This window comes from Sminthopsis crassicaudata, chromosome 3 (genome assembly GCF_048593235.1).
Source record: "Sminthopsis crassicaudata isolate SCR6 chromosome 3, ASM4859323v1, whole genome shotgun sequence".
In the NCBI taxonomy this organism is placed as follows: Eukaryota; Metazoa; Chordata; class Mammalia; order Dasyuromorphia; family Dasyuridae; genus Sminthopsis; species Sminthopsis crassicaudata.
In genome coordinates, this window is record NC_133619.1 from 502874152 (window position 1) to 502883576 (window position 9425).

The following is a 9425-nucleotide window of genomic DNA, read 5'->3' on the forward strand; positions in this document are numbered from 1 at the left end:
CAGCTTTTAATTAGTTTCTTTATAACTTAAAGTTATTTTACTGATATCTTTTTTTTAAAAGATCACCTTTATTATTGAATATATTCTACTCCTATCTCCTATCCAGTAAACCACTCCTTGTATCAAAAAAAGTAAACAAAAGAGAAAAAAGTAGTCCAGTGAAACTTATATACATATTAACAAAGAATAAAAATGTATGGATACTCTGTACCTATCATCCCTGACCTCTCAAATAAGGGAGGGAAATGAAGTTTCTTAACTCTTCTTCAGGGTCAAGATTCTTGGTTAGTATAATTACATAGTATTTAGTTTCTTTTCTTTTTCTATTACTATAGTCATTATATAATCCTCTGCCCAGTTCTGCTTACTTAATTCTACATCAATTTATATATCTATTTATATTTTTATGAACTTTTCATATTCATATTCTTATGGTTGAATACTATTTTATTACATTTATGTGCTATAATTTATATGGTTATTTATCAAATAATGAGCATCTACTTTTTATTATTTGCTACACAAAAATTGCTGCTATGAATATTTTGATGTTCATGAGACCTTTTGTCTTCAACTTGCTTCTCACATTTGTAACCTTGGAATTATATCAACTCCTTTTATTCTCTCTAATACCTTATGTCAAGTTTATTCCTTAGAAGTAAGATCCCTTAGGTCAAAGAGTATAATGGCCATTTCAAATACTTAAGAGAATAATTCCAAATTGTTTTTCTGAATGACTAGCCCAATTGACAGTTCCACTAATAGTGTGTTATTATTTTTGTCTTATCATAGCTTTCTCCCACATATGATAGTTATTTTGACTCACTATATTCCTTAAATAATTTAAATTTACTATTTTAATCATTAACATATTAATTATTTAACTATTGCCCATATTAGAACTTTTATTGTCTCAATTTGTTAGATTGGCAGGAATGACTAGGAAAACCACAGACAAACACAAATTAATAACTGTTTTCATTAGAAGTGTGTACAATTTTTCTTCTTCTCACTGGTTATACTGAAAAACTTTCTTGTGAGTGGTTTATGCTTTTTTCTTCCTTCTCTCTGTTTTTTTTCTACAGTTTCACCACTTAATAAAATGTTTTCCCTGTGTTTTTGGAAAATGTGTATTAAAAACTAGGGTCTTTATCAGAGATCACTTTGTATGGTTTAGGCAATTATGGGACTCCTATTGATACTAGGATTCAATTTTCATTTGTGCCTTTGTGATATATAGGGAGAAAACATAAAGGAGAATATGTTGCTGCCACTATTTTTACTGTCAGATATGAGTGATAGGATTAAATTCTCACTATTCTCTATTCCATAATGTTAGAAAAAGAAAAGATTAAGAAATGACCAACATCCTGACCAACAGGATGATTTCAGAAAGGCCTGGAGAGACTTACATGAAATAATGTTGAGTGAAATGAGCAGGACAAAGAGATCATTATACACTTCAACAACAATACTATATGATGATCAATTCTGATGGACGTGGACATCTTCAACAATGAGATGAAACAAATCAGTTCCAATAGAGCAGTAATGAACTGAACCAGCTATACCCAGCGAAAGAACTCTGGGGGATGACTATGAACCACTATATAGAATTCCCATTCCCTCAATTTTTGTCCACCTGCATTTTTTATTTCCTTCACAGGTTAATTGTACATTATTTCAAAGTCTGATTCTTCTTGTGCAACAAAATAACTGTATGGTCATGTATACATATATTGGATTTAACATATACTTTTACATGTTTAATATGTATTAGTTTACCTGCCATCTGGGGGAGAGGGTAGAGGGAAGGAGGGGAAAAATTGGAACAAAAGGTTTTGCAGCTGTCAATACCGAAAAATTACTCATGCATATCTTATAAATTAAAAGCTATAATAAAAAGAGAAAAAAAAAAGTAAAAGAGAAGGTTTTAAAGATAATCCAGTCCAAACCCTATATTTTGCAAATGCCAATATTGATATCAAAGAGATGAATTGGACTGGTTAAGGTCAAATAATTATTTGGCTATTCTTAGTAGATTTGTGATAAGGATCCAGGTTAATTGATTACTTGCATGTTACTTGTTCAGACTATAATTTAATAAATTATCTTTCAAGAAAAAATATGAAGAATTTATAACAGTTCCATGAGAAATCTTGGTTTGGACTTTATTGGGTGGCAGAGATCATTCCTTCAAGGCAAAATTGGTAGAAAGTACTCCTGTTATATTATATGAAAGAAATACAGTGCATTTTAGTCAACAAATTTTGCTATCTCAACAAAAGAAGGACTCCATAGTCTAGTATCCAGCTGTTTCCAGGAATTCCCCAACCTGCTTTTTAGTACTAGGAATCAGAATAGATAAGATAGCCTGGGCATGTTAGGAAGACAGGGAGCAGTGGCTATATTTGAGAACATAGCCCAGATAAGAGACCCCGGGAAGGCAGAGATGAGCCTTCTTAGCAGAGACCCTGCAACCTAAGGGTTGAAGGAGTTGTAAAAGGGCACAAGTTGCCTGCAAGCAGAGGGACTCATCAGGAGCTGCAAGGAGAAAATCATCTATATATTGGACCAGAGAGCAATAAGAATGTTCTTTGAGAAAAGCTTGAAGGTCCAGATGGAGAGCCTCACCGAACAGGGTGGGGGAGTTGTTAAAGCTCTGTGGCAGCCTTGTCCAAATGAGCTGCCCTGAGAATTCTCCTTGGGGATCTATCCATTGGAAAGCAAAGAGAGGTTGACTGGGTGGTGCAAAGGGTATTGAAAAGAAAGCATCTTTTAGGTCTAGAACAGTATATACAGTGTGAGTAGGAGGGAGCAAGCTGAGGAATGGATTTGAAACGGGAGGATGGATAGTTTCAACCTGTTTGTTTACTTCCCTTAGATCGTGAACAGGACAGATGTCCATAGACCCAGGCTTCCTGACTGGAGGCAAAGGGATGTTCTAAGGGGACTTGCAAGTCACTAAGATACCAGCATTTCTTAATTGGTTAATGTGAACAGAAATACCTAGGAGGCCTTCCCTTGACATAGGATACTGCTTGACAGATACAGGAGAGGCAGTGGCCAGAAGCTGCACAACCACCAGTGCATGATGAGCAGCCAGGCCAGGGAGGGGGGGGTGTTATTTTCTGCCCACACCTGAGGGAAATCTGCTTGTAGCTGAGAGAGAAGAGGGGAGGGAGCAGGAAAGGATAACCTAGGAGAAGTCACTAAGATATGTTCAAATTGAAGGGGTAGGATAACAAGAAGATGCTTTGAACCGGGAGGATTTAAGGTTAGAGAAGTCTGGTCTTCAGAGAAGGAAATGGTTGCCTGAAGTTTCTGAAGCAAGTCCCTAACCAAGTAATGGGTATGGGCAGCTAAAAACGAGTGAGTAACTGTGCCACACTTAGATGGACTGTGTGCGTATTCCAGGGGTAAGAGACGATGTTACCGGTAGCACCTTGTACAGGAGTAGATTTTGGAAATAATGGACCCAAAGGTTTTGTTAGAGCAGAGTATGTGGCTTTAGTATTTACCAGAAACTCAACAGGCTGACCCCCAATTTGAAGGATACCCTAGGTTCTCTAGGGTCTAGAGAAAGAAAGAGAAGCAGGGCTGCCTCAATCTGTCACCTCAAGAGAAAGGATATTCCTGGGACGATTTTGGATGGACATTCCCTCTTCCAGTGCCCTGTTTTCTTACAATAGGCACATTGATCTGATCCTACTGAGTGCCGCCCATGGGGGTACCGGGAAGAACCCTTAGAGAAGTTGTTTGATTCTCTCATAGCTGCCACGACAGTCTTGGCACACTGTTTACCTGCTTTTACAGCTGGTGTGTCTCAGTTATTAAAGACTTTCAGAGCTGTCTCAACTAGTTGAGATATATTCATGCCCTCAAATCCTTTCTGCTTCTGTTATTTTCTGCGTATGGCTGGAGCAGATTGACTAATGAATGCAGATGTATAACTTCAGAAATCTTAGTCATGTTAATGATAGGGGTTGAGGTCCCTTTAAGATTCCTTTCTGATTTCCCAACCCCCATGACTGAATTTCAGGACCCAACCCCCACTGGATCTGAGCTGGCTTGGGTTTTCTCAGCCCCCACAAACAGTTTCTTCCTTCTCTGAAAAGCCCGCCAAGAACTTGGAACTGCCCACAATCTCCTTTTAGGTATAAAAGAGCCAAGCTGGAGCTCTCTCTTTGCAGGAACCCTTCCCCCCAACACATGATATCCTTCCATCCATGTAAGGGTTCCTGCCCCCACAGCGGCCATCTCTGGCCCTGGCGTCTTTCTAACTGAACTTTACTTCCAAATTCCTACAATAAACCTTTTATTTATCAATCTAGGTTTTCAGGCTTGAAATTCATTTACAGGGGACACTGTGCCTCATGGGATTATCTTACTATCTTTGCACCGACAAACGGGTTCCCCCTTTCCTTTCTCTCATCATTAATAGGCTCCCTGGCTGCAGCTTTAAGACCCTGATGAAGATATCTATGATAAGCAGAAAGCACAGTACGACCCTGATGGGAGTTGGGGGTCCCAGGAAGGCTTTTCAGAGGGAAAACTAGCTTCTACCTGATTATGATGTTCCTCTATGAATCCCCCATTAGGTCCCAGTACAGCTTTCCTAGCCTCTCCCTTAATCTTATCTCTCTTCTCAGTACTGAATAGGGTGGTGAGGAGCTGCTGACAATTATCCCATGTGGGTTGGTGGATATAAAAAACAGATTCAAGAAGGTTAATCAAAGCTTGTGGTTTCTCAGAGAAAGGGGGATTTTGACTTTTCCAGTTATAAATGTCATTCATAGAAAAGGGGACATAAACTAAGAAGGGAACCTCTTCTGAGCCCACCATTTCCCTTAGAGACAGAACATGTTTTGGGGGAACTGAGAGTGGCTGGATTGATCCTGAAGCATACTATGAAACTCCGCCTTGGGTGCAGGAAGTCGAGAGAGGCAGAAGAGATGAAGGGGAAGGTGGGGTAAGGAACATGGAAGGAATAACAGGGGAGGCAGGAGGTAATGGGACAGGAGCCAGTTCTCCTGTGGCTTTTTGAAGCCCTGTGTGCTGGGAGGAGGGGAAGAGGAAGTTGGGAAGGCTGATAAAGGGCGAGGTGCTGAAGAGTGAGACACAAGTTTTAATCCTTCAGGCTATAATTCAGGTGGGGGTTGGGGGTTTCTAGGTAAAGGTGGATACAGGCTGGACCTTCAGAGATTTTCTAAGAGGTCTTTCAGAGATTCCAGTAGGACTTTCTTCTCCAGTTTTGCTTGAGCTACTGGCAATTTACAACCTTTCTTATCTGTCCTCTGGAACTGGATGACCAAAATGCGAATAACATTTTTTCATGGTCAGGCCCTTAGCCAGGAAGGGGGGGTTTTCCATGATATTCCATAATCATGATGCTTAAATCTAAGAAAAATGATTAAGACGACAATCCACTGGAGATATTGTTTTTGAAAGTTTCCCATGACAAGGTGGCTGAGTTGACAGATAGCCTTATACCACTAGGAGAATTCCTAATATCTTTTAACAGTTTTTCCTTTTGATAGAATAGCCAAGCCTTTTTTTCCTGTCCCTTTTGACCAATTGCCAAATTTCTCAATCACAATTCTTAAACCTTAAGCCACAAAACAGGCAGATAAAACGTACAGAAACAAAACACTGATCACACAGACATAGACTGCACAATTACAACATTCAATAAGACATTAACATCAAAACCAGAACCAGATGGTGTCTTAAAAAAGACACCCAGATTTATATTCTGGAATACCCAGAATTGTGCCAACTGGCACACAGATGTGTCTTAGACACCCAGGTAGTGCCACACTGTATCCAGTTTCACTACTTCTCAGAATTTAACACCCATTGGTGTCCTGTTATTCTGAAAATCCAGATGCTTGCACAGACAGAACAGACAAACAGATCAGATTGTTTCGTAAGACACCCAGACTTACCTGAAAGGTCTCTAACTTCTAATCCATTCTCAGTTTCTAATATCTCGGTGGAAAGCCTCCAAAATGTAATGCCGAAGAAACTGAGGCAAGATAGAGGTTAGAGAGTTATAATAATTTAATCTATTGGATAGCTAATCAAATGATTGGATCAGACTTTTGTCTCCAAGTATCCAGTATCGAATGTGGGGTACAGAGATTTTTTATGGGGTGACAGGAACAATGACACAATGGGGAGAGGCACCCGGGATGGGGAGAGACATCTGATATTCTGATAGATTAGGATGGGGAGAGACATCTAATATTCTAAAATATAAGATCTTTTATCCTTATCAAATATTCTGATAATTAAGAGGGAAAGGTGGTATGATAGCCTGAGGTTTGGGGCAGAATAATTGAGGTAGGACAATTGAAGGAGACTGTGACGTAGTAGAACAATTTATAACACTATCAATATTGCCTATATTCCCACAATTCTAACTAAATTGACTATTTACATTTTTGCTATATTTCCTAATTTGCTGGGTGCGAAATAAAATCTTAGCTTTTACTTACATTTTTCTTACTATTAGTGATAAGGTACAATTTTGATAAGCTTGAATGAATCAATTAATGGATATTTTTAAAGCATCTACTATATGCCAGGTAATATACTACATCTTAGTGATACCAAGACATAAGCCTTTGGAGCATTAATAGCTGGAGGGAACAGGAAAGATCTCATGTAGAAGTTGGTGATTGAGTTGAGACTTAAAGGAAAACAGAGATTCTAGGAGGTTTCAGTGAAGTGTGATATTCTTGGGATAGGGGACAGTCAAGGCAAGGAAAAAGGAGATGGAGTGTGATATATGAGAAACAGCAAAGAGGCCAATTGACTAGATTATGTAGTATATGGAGGGGACTATTATATATAACAAGGTAGGAGAGAGTGAAATTGTGAAAAACATTATGTGACAAACAAAAGAGCTTATATTTGATCCTGGAGATAATTGTTATAATTGTTGTCTATAGTTTACAATTTTTCCTTTGTAAAAATTTTGTTCAATTACACTGATAGGAAAGCCACATTAGGAGAAATATTGCTTTGTTAAGATCTTTACTGCACAGCATAGCTCATAGTATTAATTATGTAATCTTTTTTTTTTCCCACGAAGAGACAGTTTTACAGGAGAGTAAGATATTGATCGGCGATAGCTATTAGCCAATGAGAAGGAATTCTGCCGCCCCCCCCCTTTTTTTTTTTTTTTTTTTTTTACAAAGATGAAAAGCATCTGATTTTGGGGCTGCAGCCACAGGGACAAAGAGAGAAGGACCCAGTATTGTCACCTATAAGCCTTACAGAGCTGCCTGAGGCCAAATATAGAAAGATTTCTCAGGCCTATTTAATTTCCATTAAAAAAAAAAAAGACAGTAGCACCATGGTGTGAAGAAAAGCTGCCACTGATTCAGAGAGGCTTGGGATACTAAGTTTGCCTTTTGAATTTTAAAAGGTTATGGGGGGAGGAGTAAGAAAGTAGTAGGGAATGGGTCAGAGGACGCTGGGCAAGTCCAATTACCCAGCTGGAGGGCATCAGTTTTAAGTGCCTAGTTTCTATAGTGATTTTATCATAGCAACCTAGCAATACTACCAGTGTTGGAACTTGCTCACAAACTCCTCCTGGTGGTTAAACTTAGATAGTATTTGCCTCTTGTTAATAAAAACAATTTGTTCATTTATGTACTTCATTCCCTTGGAAAAAAAAATTAGGGAGAAAGTCACATCTCATTTATGTCATGTGCCAATTACAAGTATGGAATCAGCACAAGATACACTATTTGGTGTGGGATAGTTATCTCTTGGAGATTGTCACATCATGGTGATATGGAGTATATATACTATTACTCTTGATACACCTTTTCATTGAATGAGACTACAGTAGGAATGGGTAACGGGAGTAGGTTGATTCAGGATTGGGACAATATTTTTTTTTGTTGCTTCACACCTTTGTACCTGTTTCTGCAACATATTTCAGAGTTCAGTATGCTGATCTCAGTTTTGCCTAATATCACATGTTCATTACTAGTGTTATTCAGGCATATCTGACTATTTGTGACCCCATTTGGGAATTTCTTGACAAAGATATTGGAATGGTTTGCCATTTTCTTTTTCAGCTCATTTTACAGATGAGGAACTGAGACAAACAGAGTTAAGTGACTTAGCCAGGATCACAAAGCTTGTTTGTTAAGCCAGATTTGAACTCAGAGAAATGAGTTTTAGTGACTTCAGGCCTGGTACTCTATCCAAAATACTATTAACTGCCTCAGGATTAGTAGCACTGGGGAACAGATGTGTCAAATTTCAACAGACCCCATGTATCTTTTTAAAAAGAGATTTTGTTGAATTTTTTTTGCCTTTATATCATCTGTATTTCCCCTTGTATACTCTCATCTGTCTTGGATATTTTTCTTTTTTTTTTCTTTATTTTTTTTTCAAGGCAATTGGGGTTAAGTGACTTGTCCAGGGTCACACACAGCTAGGGAGTATTAAGTGTCTGAGGTCAGGTTTGAGCTTAGGTCCTCCTAACTCCAGGACCACTGCTCTATCTGCTTTGCATCTAGCTAATCCTGTTTTTTTTTAAGAGGAAGAAGAGAAAAACATTCAAAACTTATTAACATGCCAAAAATGGGATGTTATATGCAATAGTTCATTTCTTTGGCTTCCCATTTCTGCAAATGGATGAGGAAGATGTGTCTTCTCATATTTTTTCCTTGAGGCCAAGTGAATTCTTTGTTTCTTTGTAATTTTTCAACCTTTATTTCCTATTGTTGCTTGGTGGTTGTGTTTTTTGTATTTGAATTGTAATTGTGTCATTTTACTGTCTCTGCTTCATGTTCAACTCATTCCTATTCTTCTCTGTATTTATCATATTCATATATTCTTATAGAACAGTAATTTTCTATTACATTCATATAACTATATATCTTTCAATAACTATTTCTAATGTTGAAACAAGTGACATTCCTATAGAGACATTGCCAGCTCCTTGTAGCTTGAATCCAAGTTCCATCAGGCTAATATAGAGTTGTATTTGAAAAACAATTATTTAATTTGAAAATGATTATGTCTTTTTAAAATGTGGGTTAGAGAGTCTAATATATGTCAGTGGAATGAAATGGGAGGCCCAAAGACTAATATCCCAGATTTCATTGAGAATGCCATGGGTTTTAGATAGTCCCATCATACTTTCACCTTGTCAAATCACATATTGAATATATGCTCCAATTTCAGGTTCTGGGTATTTGGATAGGAGATTGACAAGCTGGAGTTATATATAATGGAATGTCACTAGGATAACGACATATCATATAATGATTGCTTGTAGGAATTGGGGATATTTAGCTGAGAGAAGACTTATTTAAGAGAAGGTGATAGATGTCTTGAAAGATCTGAAGAACTGGGAGAAGTTTTAGATTTTTTGTGTACTTAGGCGCAGAGGAAGA